The 21,947-nt window shown below is 41.0% G+C and overlaps 1 long non-coding RNA gene across 1 annotated transcript; it reads right to left on the reverse strand.

Annotated features, from left to right (window-relative positions):
* Positions 1-2,008: 2,008 nt before the first annotated feature.
* On the reverse strand, positions 2,009-5,349 carry LOC120038212. Its single transcript, XR_005474989.1, has 3 exons — positions 5,309-5,349; positions 3,912-3,985; positions 2,009-2,456 (listed from the first exon to the last, which is right to left on the reverse strand). It is a non-coding gene; the product is annotated as an uncharacterized LOC120038212 (long non-coding RNA).
* Positions 5,350-21,947: the final 16,598 nt, after the last annotated feature.

The following is a 21,947-nucleotide window of genomic DNA, read 5'->3' on the forward strand; positions in this document are numbered from 1 at the left end:
AGTAAAACGGGTCCGGATAGGTGGTTGTAGCCCGGGAGTGGCTGATGGAACTCTTCAGCTGGCTAGCTCCGGGATAATTGGTGTTTGCTCCGGAAATGATGTTAGCCAATAGTCACTCGGATAGCAGCTAGTTAGCTGCAAGATCCCGGTGTAAATGTCCAGAGCTTGCGGTAAAAATCCGGGGATATGGAGAGAAAATAGGTCTGGTATGCTCTGGTCTGAGTCGCGTTGTACAAAACTGGCAATAGTTTTCCGAGCTAAAGGATAGCTGATGAGCGCTAGCTGTGGTTAGCTGAACTACTCACGTTAGCTTGTGAGCTGGCTAACTTCTGGCTAGCTTCTGTTGTAGATTTCGGATACGAGGTGAATAATACCTTTGAGGAAAAAAACAGATCCGCACCACATTTGGTGAGGTGGGTTGCCGGAGAGTGTTTTGAAGTTGAGTTTTTAAGAAGAAAAAATATATATATAAAAAGAAATGCGAAGAAAAATATATAAAATATATATACACGGGACAGGACGAGGACAAAGGACATCTGACTGCTACGCCATCTTGGACAATACGCCATGATGACATCACAATACCCCATGATGACATCACAATACCCCATAATGACAAAGCGAAAACAGGTCTTAAATGGAAAAAGTTTGGAAACACCAAGACTCTTCCTAGAGCTGGCAGCCAGACCAAAATGAGCAATCAGGGGAAAAGGGCCTTGGTCAAGGAGGTGACCAAGAATCCAATGGTCACTCTGACAGAGCTCTAGAGCTCTTCTGTAGAGATGGGAGAACCTTCCAGAAGGACAACCATCTCTATAGTACTCCACCAATCAGGCCTTTATGGTAGAGTGACCAATTGGAGTTTACCAAAAGACCCCTTAAGACTCTCAGACCATGAGAAACAAGATTCTCTGGCCTGATTGCCAAGCCTCACTTCTGGAGGAAACCTGGCACCATCCCTACGGTGAAGCAGAGAAAAATGGGGATCTGCAGAGAAAAATGGGATAAACTCCCCAAATACAGGTGTGCCAAGCTTGTAGTGTCACATTATAGAAGACTCAAGGCTGTAATTGGTGAATTCTTATGTAAAGGTGATATTTCAGTTTTTTATTATCAATAAATTAGCAAAAAATAATTGTGTGTAGATTCATGAGATTAGATTCATGAGGGATGTGTAGATTCATGAGGGAAAAAACAATTCAATCAATTTTAGAATAAGTCTGTAACGTAACAAAATGTGGAAAAAGTCAAGGGGTCTGAATCCTTTCCCAAGGCATTGTATATGATGCCATCTGCTGTAGTTGATGGGACTGGATCACCTTTCAAACCAGTCCTCAACCTTCCTTGTATGTTTATTTTCTTTGTTTCATTTACAACTTTTCAAGAATATTTCTGTTTCCTGAAACAAATAATGTAGTGTGTGTGCTAACAAATCATCAACTATGAGTTTGTCTTGTCAGAATAATGCAACGTGTGTTTATTGTGTTTAAACTATGATACACACTCTACATGATACTGTTATACTTGTGTTTGTGTTTTTAGAATTGAAATGCTTTTTTTTACTACATCTCTTTAGTCACTGGGTCGAAGTTTAAAGGTCAATATCTAAAATAATAGACCACGTTAGTTAAAATCTGCTTTTTTTGTTTTAATGAGCCCTGGAGATACTGACATGTTGATGACCAGAAACAAATGAGTTGAAGAGACACATCCATTCAACTGATTGGTTAGAAAACATATTAAGTCTATGTCCAACTGATCTAGAAGGCACTTACAACTATAAATCACACATATTGACAAAGTACAAGAAAAGTACGAGTACACAGAGATGGCCAGAGATGGAAAGGGATCTTCTTCACATTAAAATGGGATGACAAATACATCTAGCCAACTATGAATCACTTTTTCCAAATGTTGTTTACAGTTCAGTCATTTAGCAGATGTTCTTATCCAGAGCGACTTGCAGGAGGAATTAGGTGCCTTGCTCAAGGGCACATCGGCAGATTTTTCACCTAGTCTGCTTGCGGATTCAAACCAGTGACCTTTCAGTTACTGGCCCAACAATCTCAACAGCTAGGTTACCTGCCGCCACCTTTTCATCAACAATGGACACATGCATTTTTGGAAAAAGTATTTTACTGCTATGTATAACAAATGTACATAACAACGTACAAATCAGTCATTCATTCAATAGTTTTGTGTGACTGACTGAGAAGTGTTGGCTAATTGTAGGAGCCATGCTTCAGTATCCCTCTATACTTCCTGTTTCTTCAAGTTCAGAACCACCATGATAGAAACAACAATAAAAACAGTGACAAAGGCAATGAGCTTCCATTTATGTTGCTGAATGAACTGGACTGTGGCCTCCTTCAGTTTCACTCCAACAGCGATTCCAATGATCAACGTCAACAATCCAACAGTAACCACCATCGGCCCACAATCTGTCTTATCAGGAGCTGTGACCCACATACACACCGAGTATTAATCATTTAGAATCTGCTGCATTTTACAGTATTCAGCAGATCTGTCATTTAATGATACTTGAAAGAATAAAAACAGAACAAGTGGTTATCTTTTCCTTTGGCATCTCTGTCAGTTCTATGTTCCCCATTCTGTTACACTACAATAGTACAGCATCACTACTGAACTGTCCTCTCCTATATGATAGGGAAGCTGTTACACTGCAATAGTACAGCATCACTACAGAACTGTCCTCTCCTATAGGATAGGGAAGCTGTTAAACTGCAATAGTACAGCATCACTACTGAACTGTCCTCTCCTCTATGATAGGGAAGGTGTTACACTACAATAGTACAGCATCACTACTGAACTGTCCTCTCCTATAGGATGGGGAAGCTGTTACACTACAATAGTACAGCATCACTACTGAACTGTCCTCTCCTATAGGATAGGGAAGCTGTTACACTACAATAGTACAGCATCACTACTGAACTGTCCTCTCCTCTATGATAGGGAAGCTGTTACACTACAATAGTACAGCATCACTACTGAACTGTCCTCTCCTATATGATAGGGAAGCTGTTACACTACAATAGTACAGCATCACTACTGAACTGTCCTCTCCTATATGATAGGGAAGCTGTTACACTGCAATAGTACAGCATCACTACTGAACTGTCCTCTCCTATAGGATAGGGAAGCTGTTACACTGCAATAGTACAGCATCACTACTGAACTGTCCTCTCCTATAGGATAGGGAAGCTGTTACACTGCAATAGTACAGCATCACTACTGAACTGTCCTCTCCTATAGGATAGGGAAGCTGTTACACTGCAATAGTACAGCATCACTACTGAACTGTCCTCTCCTATAGGATAGGGAAGGTGTTACACTACAATAGTACAGCATCACTACTGAACTGTCCTCTCCTATATGACAGGGAAGCTGTTACACTACAATAGTACAGCATTACTACTGAACTGTCCTCTCCTATAGGATAGGGAAGCTGTTACACTACAATAGTACAGCATCACTACTGAACTGTCCTCTCCTATAGGATAGGGAAGCTGTTACACTACAATAGTACAGCATCACTACTGAACTGTCCTCTCCTATTAGATAGGGAAGCTGTTACACTGCAATAGTACAGCATCACTACTGAACTGTCCTCTCCTATTGGACAGGGAAGCTGTTACACTACAATAGTACAGCATCACTACTGAACTGTACTCTCCTATAGGATAGGGAAGCTGTTACACTACAATGGTACAGCATCACTACTGAACTGTCCTCTCCTATATGATAGGGAAGCTGTTACACTACAATAGTACAGCATCACTACTGAACTGTCCTCTCCTATAGGATAGGGAAGCTGTTACACTACAATAGTACAGCATCACTACTGAACTGTCCTCTCCTATAGGATAGGGACGTTTGGGTAAAGCACTCACCTGAAGTCGTCATGTTGTTGTACTTTTCCTCTGTTGTTGATCCTGAACTCAATTCAACTCAATGAAGAGGGTGTCTACAATAAAGAAATTAGACAACGAAGTGAGGTTGTTTTGTGGTTAAACAATGAACATCGAACAGAATATACATAGAAAATAGTATAAACATAGAACATAAAATAGAATTAACACAGAACAAAATAAACTTACTGGCGTCAGGTAGCCTAGTGGTTAGAGTGTTGGACTAGTAACCGAAAGGTTGCAAGATTGAATCCCCGAGCTGACAAGGTACAAATCTGTCGTTCTTCCCCTGAACAAGGCAGTTAACCCACTGTTCCTAAGCTGTCATTGAAAATAAGAATTTGTTCTTAACTTAAATAAAGGTAAAATAAAATAACAGAATAAAATTAGAACTGAATAAACAGAACACACTGTTTTACGGTAAATTATAAGAGTCTATTGATGCACCCGTGCATCAATCTAAGTAAAATAATTACAAATCCCCATCCATCAGTTTAATCTAAAGATACAATATCTGTTTTGTTGCATGGGCTGCGTCTCAATCCACCACATCTGCCGATATCGGCCTTCCACATCTGGTGTTTGTCAGACAAATAGGCAATTAGTCTTCTCACTAAAACGTTGGTTTGGGCTACAAACTAATAATACCCCACTATGGAAAGGGGAGATTCTCACAAACACAATGGTATTTTGCTCTACGACCCCCACAAGTGTTATGAGACTCGTCTGAAGTCAGTAGTGACCCCACTATGGAAAGGGGAGATTCTCACAAACACAATGGTATTTTGCTCTACGACCCCCACAAGTGTTATGAGACTCGTCTGAAGTCAGTAGTGACCCCACTATGGAAAGGGGAGATTCTCACAAACACAATGGTGTTTTGCTCTACGACCCCCACAAGTGTTAAGGGACTCATCTGAAGTAACTGGTACCATTTTTAATAAATGTAAGGAAGTATGGAGGTAGTTTTGTTGTTAAATATCTTTCCATATCTCCTAGATACAGGAAAGACACTTCAAAACCTTATTTCTTATGATACATTTTTGACTGTCTGTTTTGCCATTGATGAATGTGTTTCTATGGTCTATAGTAGTAAAGCCCCCTCTACATGTTTGCCTCATTTACAAAGCAGTACTGGGGACGTTAGCGTGTATCCTTTCATACACATTGAAGAATGTAGCAGTACTGGGGACGTTAGCGTGTATCCTTTCATACACATTGAAGAATGTAGCAGTACTGGGGACGTTAGCGTGTATCCTTTCATACACATTGAAGAATGTAGCAGTACTGGGGACGTTAGCGTGTATCCTTTCATACACATTGTTCAGGTATCCTTGATTCAAATAGAGTTTCATCAAACGAAACCATTCAACACCTACCTGTTACTTTGTCCCGTCTGTCTCTGCTGCCTCAGTTGATGTTGTAGTTGATATTGTGATGGTGAGGATTTAAGTTTCATTTTCCCTGACCTGAAACCAAGATGAGCACCACCCCCATTTATAGTTCACTACTGCTTAGTGACAGATACAACCCATTACTAACACAGGATAATCACACAAACAGTACAGCTATGACTACACCCTCAACAATCTGGAAGTGCCTTTCAGACAAGGTGCCTATTCATGAAGGGACGACAAATATAACGTTATATCCTGTTAGACTAGTTTGTTGCTTTTCTCATGCTCGCTTTCTCGTCTTGTGTTTGTTTGAGAGATCTGTAGTCGCATGGTATATTAATATCACTCTGGAGCATTAGAGGGGCGTGTCCTTACAGGTGTTTATCTGGTGTTGTCTCGACAACTGGCACAGGTAATTTGAGATAATACAAGGTTTAGATTCTTTGAGGTAAGAGACCCAGGAGGGAGGGAGGGTGACCTCACATACTTACTACGGCACCAGTCTAGAATGTGTGTAACCTACAAGTGTTGGTTCACCTGAGAGAGAGAAGGACTGGAGCACACAGCAATAGGAATATTAGGTGAGTGTTTAGATGACTTGCTGCACGGCTTGCTGATTTACACACACACACACACACACACACACACACACACACACACACACACACACACACACACACACACACACACACACACACACACACACACACACACACACACACACACACACACACACACACACACACCCACACACACACACACACACACACACACACAAACCCTGAAACACCACAGTTTGTGATTTCCTCATTCAGTAATAGTGTTTTCCATAACTTCCTCAGTGTGGTGTGATAACATCACATGTTGTGAGAGTCTCCTTTTCCCCGGCTGAGCTGAGATGGAAGTGCGTCAGAGTAAGTTCTGAACTATTCTTGACTTCCTTATTTCCTAATATTAAACAATACTAAAGATTGAGAAATCACTAAATATCCTGTTGTAGTGCCTTGCTCAGGTCAAACTCCGACGTGGAGAATGTTACAGAACAGAACCAATGTCCAATAACTACATTTCCCACCTCATCAGCCAGTTCCACTGTGGCAGAACCCAGAGGAGTATCAGCAAAGGATCATGGAAGATAGAGTCCAGAGACAACTGCTGACTTCCTACAAAGAGGAGCTGGTCAGAGCTGCACAGAGTACTCCTGTGTTTCAGAGACCTACAGTGGGTGAGTGACTCATCATAAAGCAACATACTACATTCCATATTGGCCCCTATATATCTGATGTGATTGAGCTCTTTAATGGTGTGGTTATTATTTAGTCAGGGTAATCTGATCCTAGGACAGCCATTAGGACCTGTATTAAAGCTATACTGTAGTTCCACCTTACTCTTTAATGGTGGGGTTATTATTTAGTCAGGGTAATCTGATCCTAGGACAGCCATTAGGACCTGTATGAAAGCTGTACTGTAGTTCCACCTTACTCTTTAATGGTGTGGTTAGTATTTAGTCAGGGTAATCTGATCCTAGGACAGCCATTAGGACCTGTATTAAAGCTGTACTGTAGTTCCACCTTACTCTTTAATGGTGTGGTTAGTATTTAGTCGGGGTAATCTGATCCTAGGACAGCCATTAGGACCTGTATTAAAGCTGTACTGTAGTTCCACCTTACTCTTTAATGGTGTGGTTAGTATTTAGTCAGGGTAATCTGATCCTAGGACAGCCATTAGGACCTGTATTAAAGCTGTACTGTAGTTCCACCTTACTCTTTAATGGTGTGGTTAGTATTTAGTCAGGGTAATCTGATCCTAGGACAGCCATTAGGACCTGTATTAAAGCTGTACTGTAGTTCCACCTTACTCTTTAATGGTTTGGTTAGTATTTAGTCAGCGTAATCTGATCCTAGGACAGCCATTAGGACCTGTATTAAAGCTATACTGTAGTTCCACCTTACTCTTTAATGGTTTGGTTAGTATTTAGTCAGGGTAATCTGATCCTAGGACAGCCATTAGGACCTGTATTAAAGCTGTACTGTAGTTCCACCTTACTCTTTAATGGTTTGGTTAGTATTTAGTCAGGGTAATCTGATCCTAGGACAGCCATTAGGACCTGTATTAAAGCTGTACTGTAGTTCAACCTTACTCTTTAATGGTTAGTTTATTATTTAGTTACACAGTACATTTCTGAGTAAATTTTACTCAAATTGAATACAATTATACTCTAAAGATAACATTTGGTCCCAGTCTAAATAGAGTAAAAAGTACTCTTGTTGCAGAGTTCAATTTTCAGAGTTATTTCTACTCTATTCAGTGTTAATATTTAACTCTACAAACTGTAATTTACTCTATTTAGTTCAACATGGAAACAACTCTACTGACAATTTACTCAGTATAGAATTTAATATTATCAGTCAAGAGTAGCATTTGTACAACTAAACGTCAATAAATCAGAAGTAAAAGCATTTTATTCTTAAATGTAAGACATTTGCAATACATACATCAAAATACTGATAAATAAAATAAAATTGTGGACTGAAATGAAATGTTGGCCTCTGTTCACTTGAATACATGTACATAAAAAAGCTCAATATTGCAATTCAATACATCTAACAATGACATGGAGGATTTTGTGAAACTGGCATCTCACATATCAAAAACACTGATGATAAAATAGTGTCCTCTAAAATGACATTTTGGCATCTGTCCCCCCTTTATTAAAAGTTTTAAAAAATCTTCACCTTCTCCAAAAAAGCCAATATTGCAAAACAATACATCTTGGTTTAAAAAAGCTTACTCTGCAGTTTTTAGAGTCACAGGAAACAGTATGGGACAATAAACAAACTTGAACCATCACAACTGTAAGACATCTGTATATCAAATGCTTTGTGACAGAAAAGCTCTTTATCATCAACTACTTTAAGGTCCCTCTGCTGTACACCCAACTCTATCTGCATTAAAATGCTCATCAAGACATATTGTCTGTAGGGCAAAAGTAACCAACAGTAACCTCTCATCTTTAACATGGTGGATTTTCTGAAAAACTGGCATCTCACAATGGACTTTAAGACAAACAACTAAACCTGAACGATACATATTTCCATGGTGTTTGGCCCATTTAACATTTAAACCCCTGGTGTCAATTGGTACCTGAAGATTCTCAGCCATCTTACAGCCCCAGTCCACCACATTTAAAGATAACATTTTACCTGGACCGACCATCAAATTCAGTCTGAAAGTCCTCTTTCTCAGCAAGACAACAGCGGCAACAATATCTGGCACAGAATGATTCAACAAAGCCAAATAAACAGTGAAGACCAAGGTTGTCACCTGTAACTTGGACAATAGTTCCATACACTGGTTGATCATACAAGGGGACCATAATTCCATCCCTCTCAAGTACTTTAATATCCTGCACAACTGGATCAAGTATTTTAGAAAAGCCGTATGTTTTAACGTCTTGGGCATGAGATAAAGCAACCAAATGAATATTAAGCAGAAATGAGTTGAACTTTGGAGGAAAATTCCATAAGGTGAAATAGATTGCTCCTAATTTATGTATTCCCCGTTTTGATCCAAGAGGATTTGCAGTTTCAAAATCTGTCACGTCTGCTCCCGCTCTTCCCTTCCCCTGGCGCTTGAGGGCGCCAGATTACCCTGCATCACACGCTCCTGCCATCATCACTCACACCTGCCTTCCCTCGTCACTCGCATCAGCGTTATTGGACTCACCTGAACTCACTTACCTCATGTTTATTACCTCCCCTATATTTGTTAGTTCCCCAGCTCTGTTCCCCACCGCTGCATTGATTGTTTTTGTCTTTAGTTTTAGTCTTTGACGCTGTTCCTGTCTCGTCTCTGTCCGTTATAATTAAATGTTTTACTCCCCGAACCTGCTTCGTCTCTCCAGCGTCATTCCGCGTGGCAGAATGCAGCAGAGATAAGAGATACAAAACAAGGCTCAGAAACTCTGTTAGGATGGCCATGCATACAGTCATGTCACCAGATGAAAAGTAGGATTTATTTGACTCAGAAACTCTGTTAGGATGGCCATGCATGCAGTCATGTCACCAGATGAAAAGTAGGATGTATTTGACTCAGAAACTCTGTTAGGATGGCCATGCATGCAGTCATGTCACCAGATGAAAAGTAGGATGTATTTGACTCAGAAACTCTGTAAGGATGGCCATGCATGCAGTTATGTCACCAGATGAAAAGTAGGATTTATTTAACTCAGAAACAGAATTAATACTAAGAAATACTAAATGAGTAAGAGACTAAGAAACACTTGCTTATACAGATGTTCACATACAATTATTCTCTGGTCATGTGTCATGAATGAGAAAATCACTTTACACGTCAATGACTGACGCATGGTCGTCTGTCGTCCCTCTGATGTGTCACGACTTCCGCCGTTCGGGCGGCGTTCGGCGGTCGACTTCACCGGCTTTCTAGCCATCGCCGCTCCATTTTTCCATTGATCCATTTGTTTTGTCTTGTTCCCTGCACCCCTGGTTTTCATTCCCTAATCACACTGCATGTATTTATTCCTCTGTTCCCCTCCATGTCTTTGTGTGAAATTGTTTTTGTTACATGTTCGTGTGTACGCGCCAGGCTGGGTTTTCCCCGTCATTCCGTGGCTTTTCACGAGGGATGTTTATTGTACAACATTTGCTACATTTTTGTGACTGTTTCGCGCATAGCACTTTTACCTTTGGCTGGAGGTTTTGACGCAGTGGCGTCTGTCTGTTTTATTGGCCTCTGCCTTAATAAAGTGTGCGCCTGTTCACAACTCTCTGCTCTCCTGCACCTGACTTCTCCACCAGTAGCGCACACCGTGACATGATGCTTCCCTTTGAACAAATGTCAGTCTCCATGCTAGATATCCACTCCCATCTTCTGCATTGTAATAGTGCTGCTAAAGCAAAGTATAAAAACATTACCCAACAGTAAAACAATTTAAATATTGACATTCTGGAAAACAATGTAAGGTGTAAGAGTCCCAGAGAGTTAAAAAGGTTAGACTTCGTTTTTAATGTACTTACATAACCAAACTTGCTCCTAGGACCGGCCAGGTATGGGAAAAGGCAATGATGCCCTTTGCAAAGTCCTCTTTAACACGCCTTGAAGGACTTGTCCTAGACACACACACACTTTACTGTTTGAGATCCAAACAAAAGTATTGATGTGTAAATCACAACTTCTGCTAAACATTGTGTTAGGTGGTAAGGTATGTAATAAGTATATGACATATACCCATGTTCACTTGTCATTTGTGCAACCAATATCTTGACCATATCGCGTATTCTGCTATCTGTTAGGCTTTTTGTCCGAGCATACTCATTCATGATCCTCTCTCCGCCAGGTTTGTTCTTCAGAATGTCTTCAATCATCTACGTCAGAGTAACTTAAAAGAGGAACACACTAACACTTTTAAAACAGCAATGAAATAGCAAGTATAATAAAACACACCATGATCACCCTTCACAACTTTCACTGATGTCATTTATCACTCAGTCTTCAAGTTTGGCATTTGTTTAAACTGGAAATGTCCAGTACTTACATGACATAGACAATTATCCTCAGCTGTTTTTCTTGTAGCAGGACTCTGCTGCAATATAATGGTGTCAACGGAGTCCCCCTCATTGTCTCCACTGTATTTTGATAAGGAGCTGCTTGCAGAGGAGCTCAACGAATCTAGCAACATTTAACTGGTGTGATTAACACTGTAGTTATAATGCAATTTAGGTGGAAACATCCATTATTATGATTAGAGCACTTTTGTTAATGACAAGCGGAATGCAGAAATGTAACATTTTGAATTGAATTATACTTATAATTGAATTAGACCCACTACTGTTCTAAAAGGGGTGGGAGAGGTGAGCACAGAAACAAAGATCATTTTAAAACATCAAAATGAGAAAAGAAATCAGCAGATATATCTGCTTGTCTCACATATTCAGAACATGTGTTAGGCTAGCCAGGACTGTATGGATGAATGTGAAGCTCTACGCTAATAAGCAACTCACCATCAGGATTTGGGTCTTGGGGTAAACAAATCTCCAGCACTTTAGAAGAAACTCTTTAGAAGATACTCAAACACCTCCTCATCAACTTCAGTCTTCAATTCATCATAGACTTTTAGGTGTAAGGTTGGAATGTTAAATTTATTGGCAACTGTGAAGACAAAATAAGATTGCACAACCTTATTGATTAAATATGTTGTGTGTTTTTTTAGAGAAAAACCAGAACAGATACAGATATCAAGAGGTCATCTTTACGTGAACATCGTAACCCCAAAACTGACTCAGTGCTCCTTTCCACGTCAATTCCATATATATGCAGTCTACAGCCTGTCAACTACTGCCACGTACTGAATTATTAGAACAGCAGTCTGAGTATTATAGCAATACACCACAGATAGCTATCAACACTGAGATTGTAATGGCATACAAATGTTAGTATCACTTATTCTTTAAAACTATTAATGACCGGCAAAGACAATGAGCGCACCTGCAGATGACCATAATTAGACTACTCCCTAAAACATAAACTAATCTTTGACTGATCTGGGATTTGGGGAGCCGCAAGTTTGCTTTGTATTCATTATCAGCAAGGAAATCAACAATCAGTTTGACAGTAAATATAAAGTAAGTCTATTTAAAGTGTGTCAGTATAAGTGTGTTGTTCCATAGGATATTGTGTGAAATGTGGAACTTTTCACTCACCACAATCCAAAAAGGAATAGAAGGTAAGTTGCCCCTCATAACAAATGTACTTCTGACAATCCCTGTACTTCATGCGTACAGTACAGTACAGCCTGCATCCTTGATGACAAGAAAAAGTTCATTTAAATCGCATTAACACAAATATGCACAAATTACAAGAGAGCAGTGCTCTGTTTAGAGTAAAACACGTGTAGCATCGACCTGCCTGCCGCTAAAAATGATCAAATATTTCTAAACTTGAGTGAAACACACATGTAGCACAGACCAACTGCCGCTAACTGTCTGCTAGCAGCTCACTTTTCAGAGTAAAACACATGTTGCCCTGACTAACCTGCTGGCAGTAGTCAGTACAGTCCGCTAGCAATTGATAACAGCTAATACTGCTCTGTTGAAAATGTAAAACAGGTGATGCACCGATCCACTGAGCGAACAGGAAACACTGTCACCACTCCGATAAATCCACTATAAATGAGAATTTCATTAAGCTTTATTCTACGGCTGGCCATGCTTTCCACCTGGCTACCCCTACCCCGGTCAACAGCCCTGCACTCCCCACAGCAACTCGCCCAAGCCTCCCCCATTTCTCCTTCACCCAAATCCAGGTAGCCGATGTTCTGAAAGAGCTGCAAAATCTGGACCCATACAAATCAGCCGGGCTAGACACTCTAGACCCAAACTGCTACAGACCTATATCTATCCTACCCTGCCTTTCTAAGGTCTTCGAATCCCACCGTACCTTCTCCGCTATGCAATCTGGTTTCAGAGCTGGTCATGGGTGCACCTCAGCCACGCTCAAGGTCCTAAATGATATCATAACCGCCATTGATAAGAGACATTACTGTGCAGCCGTATTCATCGACCTGGCCAAGGCTTTCGAACTCTGTCAATCACCACATTCTTATTGGCAGACTCAACAGCCTTGGTTTCACAAATGATTGCCTCGCCTGGTTCACCAACTACTTCTCTGATAGAGTTCAGTGTGTCAAATCGGAGGGCCTGTTGTCCGGACCTCTGGCAGTCTCTATGGGGGTGGCACAGGGTTCAATTCTCGGGCCGACTCTCTTCTCTGTTTACTTCAATGATGTCGCTCTTGCTGCTGGTGATTCTCTGAACCACCTCTATGCAGACGACACCATTCTGTATACTTCTGGCCCTTCTTTGGACACTGTGTTATCTAACCTCATACAACTCTCCTTCCGTGACCTCCAACTGCTCTTAAATTCAAGTAAAACTCAATGCATGCTCTTCAACCGATCACTGCATGCACCTGCCCGCCCGCCCGTCCAGCATCACTACTCTGGACGGTTCTGACTTAGAATATGTGGACAACTACAAATACCTAAGTGTCTGGTTAGACTGTAAACTCTCCTTCCAGACTCATATTAAGCATCTCCAATCCAAAATTAAATCTAGAATCGGCTTCCTATTTCGCAAAAAAGCATCCTTCACTCATGCTGCCAAACATATCCTCGTAAAACTGATCCTACCGATCCTCGACTTCGGAGATGTCATTTATAAAATAGATTCCAAGACTCTACTCAACAAATTGGATGCAGTCTATCACAGTGCCATCTGTTTTGTCACCAAAGCCCCATATACTACCCACCACTGTGATCTGTATGCTCTCGTTGGCTGGCCCTCGCGTCATACTCGTTGCCAAACCCACTGGCTCCAGGTCATCTACAAGTCTCTGCTAGGTAAAGCCCTGCCTTATCTCAGCTCACTGGTCACCATAGCAGCACCCATCCGTAGCACGCGCTCCAGCAGGTATATCTCACTGATCACCCCCAAAGCCAATTCTTCCTTTGGCCGCCTTTACTTCTAGTTCTCTGCTGCCAATGACTGTAACGAACTGCAAAAATCACTGAAGCTGGAGACTCATATCTCCCTCACTAGCTTTAAGCACCAGCTGTCAGAGCAGCTCACAGATCACTGCACCTGTACATAGCCCATCTGTAAACAACCCATCCAACTACCTCATCCCCATACTGTATTTATTTATCTTGCTCCTTTGCACCCCAGTATCTCTACTTGCACATTCATCTTCTGCACATCTACCATTCCAGTGTTTAATTGCTATATTGTAATTACTTCGCCACTATGGCCTATTTATTACCTTACCTCCCTTATCTTACCTCATTTGCACTCACTGTATATAGACTTTTTTCATTTTTTTCTACAGTATTATTGACTGTATGTTTGTTGATTCCATGTGTAACTCTGTGTTGTTGTTTGTGTCGAACTGCCGTGCTTTATCTTGGTCAGGTCGCAGTTGAAAATGAGAACTTGTTCTCAACTAGCCTACCTGGTTAAATAAAGGTGAAATAAATAAAATTGTAAAAGTACATACTGTTCATAAAACACTAAAAGTGGTATAACGTAATGTTACTGTAGCTAGCTAATTAGCTCTAGCTAGATGCTCACATTAGCATCTGACTATGCAAATCGTGCAGTAACAGTAAGCCTACACTACAATGCTAGCTAGCTGTAATGTTGCTCAACAGTAATGTTGCTTTAATTTGTAATGTAATTTGTAACCTGTAATGTTGCTTTAATTTGCACACAAAGTTAACCAATAACAGTGAATTTACCTGGAATTCTAATTAAGTTTAGAAATGAAGAAATTCTGTGGTTCTGTGAATGACTTCTGATGTTCGGCAGATCCACGGTCTCGATCTGTCCACTCTTTCCATTCACGAGACACTTGCAAATGGACAATGGCGGAAAAATCTAAATTTAACCAACATTAGTGGGCGTGGTCATGCTGACTTACTCCAATAGAATTTAGAATAGAATCAGTATTTTTGCTCCCCCTCTAGTGGCTGCTGGTAATAATTACACTCTAAAATGAGTTAATTTCACTACTTGAGAGGAAAATAATTTTAAGTCCAGAAAAAACACTCTCCAGTTTTTACTGTGTAGGGTAATCTGATCCTAGGATAACAATTAGGAACAGTATTAAAGCTGTACTGTACATCCACCTTACTCTTTGAAAGGCTATGTGAACATTTCTACACCTTGATTGCACTTATCCAATCCTGTCAGGGCCTACTTATAGGCCCAAAACACAAAACTGACCTCAGATCAGTGTATAGGGCTACTTCATCTTTCTCCAACCTATCCAATCCTGTTAGGGCCTACTTACAGGCCCAAAACACAAAACTGACCTCAGATCAGTGTATAGGCAACTTCATCTTTCTCCATAAATAGAAATATCTCCTTTTCAGTCTTTTAGTGAAAGCTCTCCACCTAGCAGTGATTTGTGAAATACGTTGAATTAATAATCTGTGCCATTTACTTAATTATACTTATTCACCATAGTTATAATGCAGTAAAATACAGTACAGTACAATTAGGAATTTATGAGGTTCTTTTCATTAACTTCCCTCAAAGAACATAGATCTCTTCCACCTTGGTGACTGTTTTCCCCTGTGAGTAAAGAGGGGTGTGTCTTTCTCTTGGCAGTGCGGTCCAATGAGGTGGAGGAGAGGGAGCGCTACAGATACCAGTGGAGGAAGGAGGACAGGCAGAGAATCTTCAGTGACAGATTGGAGCTCTTCGTCGCCATAGTGACGGGGATGTTGATGGGAGTTCTGACAGGTGGTTTTGGGGGTGTTGTCATAGGAGGGTTGACAGGGGCGGTGATATGGTTTACAACAGGACTGATCAGGAACTGGTGGAGCCCCTGACTTACTGGGAGGCACCATGTGTAGTGCATGGATCTACTTTTATAAAGACATTTGGAGGATAAAACATTTTGAACATGTATAGATGGAAGGGCTTTGGTGATGGATCATGTTTCTTGATGCAATTATCAAACTTTAATTATGAATCATTTGGAAGTGAATAAAATCCCAATAAAGAGAGAAATTAAACAGAGAATATATTGATTATTTTTAAAGAGAGATGAAACTCTCATATTCATCACCAGTGCTAACCTACTTCTGTGAAGTCAGTCCTGATATGGTTCTGAACCTGTTAGTCATGAAGGGATTAAAACAGAGATTCATCCAGAAATATCTTTCCCTGATTTCAGCTGACCAAGTATTCAGATATTGTGTGACAGTAGTTATGGCCAGGCCAATGAAAGACCTTCATCCTACCCTGTAAAATCCTTACAAATAACAGCAACAAGAACTAATGACTAGATCACCATATATACATTATCAAATCATTGTTTATGTAAACAAACATAGTGATCCTACTAGAACCCCAATCCAGTGACTGTCAACCCAACACATTCTGGCTAAGATAACATCCCGTATCCAGAAAGCATCTCAGAGTAGGAGTCCTGATCTAGGATCTGTCCATATATTCATTATGATCTAAAGTCCAATCTGATGCTAGATCAGCATTCCTACGGGCCCTGGTCACTACTAATCTCAACTATGTTGTTATTGCTGTCGGCTCAATCTGTCATGGAATCAGTAAACCGTACTCTCATATCTGTCATGGAATCAGTAAACCTTGCTCTCATATCTGTCATGAAATCAGTAAACCCTGCTCTCATATCTGTCATGGAATCAGTAAACCCTGCTCTCATATCTGTCATGGAATCAGTAAACCGTACTCTCATATCTGTCATGGAATCAGTAAACCTTGCTCTCATATCTGTCATGGAATCAGTAAACCCTGCTCTCATATCTGTCATGGAATCAGTAAACCCTGCTCTCATATCTGTCATGGAATCAGTAAACCCTGCTCTCATATCTGTCATGGAATCAGTAAACCCTGCTCTCATATCTGTCATGGAATCAGTAAACCCTGCTCTCATATCTGTCATGGAATCAGTAAACCCTGCTCTCTTATCTGTCATGGAATCAGTAAACCCTGCTCTCATATCTGTCATGGAATCAGTAAACCCTGCTCTCATATCTGTTATGGAATCAGTAAACCCTGCTCTCATATCTGTTATGGAATCAGTAAACCCTGCTCTCATATCTGTCATGGAATCAGTAAACCCTGCTCTCATATCTGTTATGGAATCAGTAAACCCTGCTCTCATATCTGTTATTGAATCAGTAAACCTTGCTCTCATATCTGTCATGGAATCAGTAAACCCTGCTCTCATATCTGTCATGGAATCAGTAAACCCTGCTCTCATATCTGTCATGGAATCAGTAAACCGTGCTCTCATATCTGTTATGGAATCAGTAAACCCTGCTCTCATATCTGTTATGGAATCAGTAAACCCTGCTCTCATATCTGTTATGGAATCAGTAAACCGTGCTCTCATATCTGTCATGGAATCAGTAAACCCTGCTCTCATATCTGTCATGGAATCAGTAAACCCTGCTCTCATATCTGTCATGGAATCAGTAAACCCTGCTCTCATATCTGTCATGGAATCAGTAAACCTTGCTCTCATATCTGTCATGGAATCAGTAAACCCTGCTCTCATATCTGTCATGGAATCAGTAAACCCTGCTCTCATATCTGTCATGGAATCAGTAAACCCTGCTCTCTTATCTGTCATGGAATCAGTAAACCCTGCTCTCATATCTGTCATGGAATCAGTAAACCCTGCTCTCATATCTGTCATGGAATCAGTAAACCCTGCACTAATATCTGTCATGGAATCAGTAAACCCTGCTCTCATATCTGTCATGGAATTAGTAAACCCTGCTCTCTTATCTGTCATGGAATCAGTAAACCCTGCTCTCATATCTGTCATGGAATCAGTAAACCCTGCTCTCATATCTGTCATGGAATCAGTAAACCGTACTCTCATATCTGTCATGGAATCATAAACCCTGCTCTCATATCTGTCATAGAATCAGTAAACCTTGCACTCAAATTAACAAAAATATGTTGCCTAGATTTGGTCATTTAATCCATGATTGGTCTTCTGCTGTTCTCCTTTTTTTAAGATGTAAAATGTAAACTAGGGTAAATGAGTAGGTTCTAATCTGTTTGGAGAAGGGGATTGTAAATGCAAACAGATTGTTTTAGATGAATTTTCCTTCTGTTTGCTGGAGACAAATGTGAAACCAGTCATGGAACAAAACTGAAAATTCAAGGCTACCAACAAGTGCCCCTTTCCCACAGTAAAGTATGGAATGCTGTGACCTTATGGAATGCTGTGACCTTAGAGAATGCTGTGACCTTATGGAATGCTGTGACCTTATGGAATGCTGTGACTTCAGAGAATGCTGTGACGTTATGGAATGCTGTGACCTTATGGAATGCTGTGACCTTATGGAATGCTGTGACCTTATGGAATGCTGTGACCTTATGAAATGATGTGACCTTAGAGAATGCTGTGACCTTATGGAATGCTGTGACCTTATGGAATGCTATGACCTTATGGAATGCTGTGACCTTATTGAATGCTGTGACCTTATGGAATGCTGTGACCTTAGAGAATGCTGTGACCTTATGGAATGCTGTGACCTTATGGAATGCTGTGACCTAATGGAATGCTGTGACCTTATGGAATGCTGTGACCTAATGGAATGCTGGACCTTATGGAATGCTGTGACCTAATGGAATGCTGGACCTTATGGAATGCTGTGACCTTATTGAATGCTGTGACCTTACGCATCATTTTAACTGTATGTACTTTTAACTCGCAGTGATGAAACTTGATCATTCAAGCTATATAGGTAGTCTACTGCAGCCTGGAGCATGTGACCACTGTGTGACATTAATGCTACTACGAACTCGGACCCAGGCGCAGAGAAACACAGCAGGCAGAGGTAAGGGTAAATCCAGAACATTTACTAAGGTCTTCACAGAAAAAAAAACAAAGGAAAACCACACGCGCACAGTAATGAAAACATGAGACCTAAGCAAAGAGATCTGCTCACAGAGGAACCTAATTAGCCAGTCAACAGGTGAACCGAGAGGGCAATCAACACACCGGTGAAACCAATGATAACAGTCAGGTTAACCTGGCCACTAGAAACAAAGTAAGGGTGCCCTCCAGCGGTAACCTCAGGGAGAACATTCAAAAATGAAACAGAAACTATGACACACTGGTTGAATCAACGTTGTTTCCACGTCATTTCAAGCAAACAAATCAATTTAATGACATTTAATCAACGTGGATAACCGATTGGATTTGCAACACGTTTCGTTGTTTTTTTTCAACCAACTTTTAACTTAAATCCAATGACATGATGGCATTTGTTGTTGATTTCACGTCAAATCCACGGCTAGTTGACAACTCGATCAAACGTAAATCAAAGCAAGACATTGAACTGACGTACGACTGTGCCTAGTGGGGAATGACTCACAAAATGTTTTAACCCTACTATTTCCACAATACACTAATCTTCCAACGGGTTGAAGAACGTGTGTCAGTTGTTTTGATGGCTACCTTTCATTGGTCTCCATTCTGAAGACATTCTCCATAGCCTACATTCTAATATTGTATTGATGGCTACATTCTAATATTGTGTTAATGACTACCTTCTAATATTGTGTTAATGACTACCTTCTAATATTGTGTTAATGACTACCTTCTAATATTGTGTTAATGACTGTAACGGTGCTCTAGCTCTTCCTCCTCCTCGGACGAGGAGAGGAGAGAGGGATCGGAAGACCAATGTGCAGCGAGGTATGATGACATAATGATTTATTGTACAAGACGAAGTCGAAACGAAATACACTTGGAAAATTACAAAACAAATAAACGACGTAGACTGACCTGAACGTAAGAACTTACATGAAACACGAAGAATGCACGAACAGGGAAAAAACAGACTACACAAAAACCGAACGAACAAACAAACCGAAAACAGTCCCGTGTGGCGTAACATACAGACACTGACAAAGGAGACAACCACCCACAAACAAACAATGTGAAAACACCTACATTAATATGACTCTCAATCAGAGGAAATGAAAACCACCTGCCTCTAATTGAGAGCCATATTAGGTCACCCTTAAACAAACATAGAAACAGAAAACATAGACTGCCCACCCAAACTCACGTCCTGACCAACTAACACATACAAAAACTAACAGAAACAGGTCAGGAACGTGACATAACCCCCCCCTTAAGATGCGAACTCCGGGCGCACCAGCACAAAGTTTAGGGGAGGGTCTGGGTGGGCATCTGACCACGGTGGTGGCTCAGGCTCTGGGCGAGGTCCCCACCCCACCATAGTCAATCCCAGCTTACGTTTCCCCCTACGACTGACCACCCTCCTATTCCACCCACTTAATTTTTTGGGTAACATCGATACAAGGGGCAGCACCAGGATAGAGAGGTAGCTCAGGACAGAGGGATAGCTCAGGATAGAGAGGTAGCTCAGGATATAGAGGTAGCTCAGGATAGAGGGGCAACTCCGGACTGAAGGGCAGCTCCGGACAGAGAGACAGCTCTGGACTGAGGGGCAGTTCTGGATAAATAGCCGCTCTGGGCTGAGGGACAGCTCATGACTGGCTGACGGCTCTGGACGCTCATGGCTGGCTGACGGCTCTGGATGCTCATGGCTGGCTGACGGCTCTGGACGCTCATGGCTGGCTGACGGCTCTGGACGCTCATGGCTGGCTGACGGCTCTGGACGCTCATGGCTGGCTGACGGCTCTGGACGCTCATGGCTGGCTGACGGCTCTGGACGCTCATGGCTGGCTGGCGGCTCTGGACGCTCATGGCTGGCTGGCGGCTCTGGCAGATCCTGTCTGGCTGGCGGCTCTGGCAGATCCTGTCTGGTTGGCGGCTCTGGCAGATCCTGTCTGGTTGGCGGCTCTGGCAGATCCTGTCTGGTTGGCGGCTCTGGCAGATCCTGTCTGGTTGGCGGCTCTGGCAGATCCTGTCTGGTTGGCGGCTCTGGCAGATCCTGTCTGGTTGGCGGCTCTGGCAGATCCTGTCTGGTTGGCGGCTCTGGCAGATTCTGTCTGGTTGGCGGCTCAGAGCTGACCAACTAACACATACAAAAACTAACAGAAACAGGTCAGGAACGTGACAATGACTACCTTCTAATATTGTGTTAATGACTACCTTCTAATATTGTGTTAATGACTACCTTCTAATATTGTGTTAATGACTACCTTCTAATATTGTGTTAATGACTACCTTCTAATATTGTGTTAATGACTACCTTCTAATATTGTGTTAATGACTACCTTCTAATATTGTGTTAATGACTACCTTCTAATATTGTTTTGATGGCTACCTTTCATTAGTCTCCATTCAGAACACATTCTCCATAGGCTACATTCTAATATATTTTTTATCTTTTTAACTTGGCAAGTCAGTTAAGAAAAAATTCTTATTTTCAACGACGGCCTAGGAACAGTGGGTTAACTGCCTTGTTCAGGGGCAGAACGACAGATTTGTACCTTGTCAGCTCAGGGATTCGATATTGCAATCTTGCAACCTTTCGGTTACAAGTCCAACGCTGAATTAAATATATTTAGGCTACCTTACCTGCCGCCCCTTGATAACTACATTCTAATATTGTGTTGTTTTGATGGCTACATTCTAATATTGTGATGTTTTGATGGCTACATTCTAATATTGTGTTGTTTTGATGGCTACATTCTAATATTGTGTTGTTTTGATGGCTACATTCTAATATTGTGTTGTTTTGATGGCTACATTCTAATATTGTGTTGTTTTGATGGCTACATTCTAATATTGTGTTGTTTTGATGGCTACATTCTAATATTGTGTTGTTTTGATGGCTACATTCTAATATTGTGTTGTTTTGATGGCTACATTCTAATATTGTGTTGTTTTGATGGCTACATTCTAATATTGTGTTGTTTTGATGGCTACATTCTAATATTGTGTTGTTTTGTTGGCTACATTCTAATATTGTGTTGTTTTGATGGCTACATTCTAATATTGTGTTGTTTTGATGGCTACATTCTAATATTGTGTTGTTTTGATGGCTACATTCTAATATTGTGTTGTTTTGATGGCTACATTCTAATATTGTGTTGTT

This window comes from Salvelinus namaycush, unplaced genomic scaffold (genome assembly GCF_016432855.1).
Source record: "Salvelinus namaycush isolate Seneca unplaced genomic scaffold, SaNama_1.0 Scaffold21, whole genome shotgun sequence".
Classification (NCBI taxonomy): domain Eukaryota; kingdom Metazoa; phylum Chordata; class Actinopteri; order Salmoniformes; family Salmonidae; genus Salvelinus; species Salvelinus namaycush.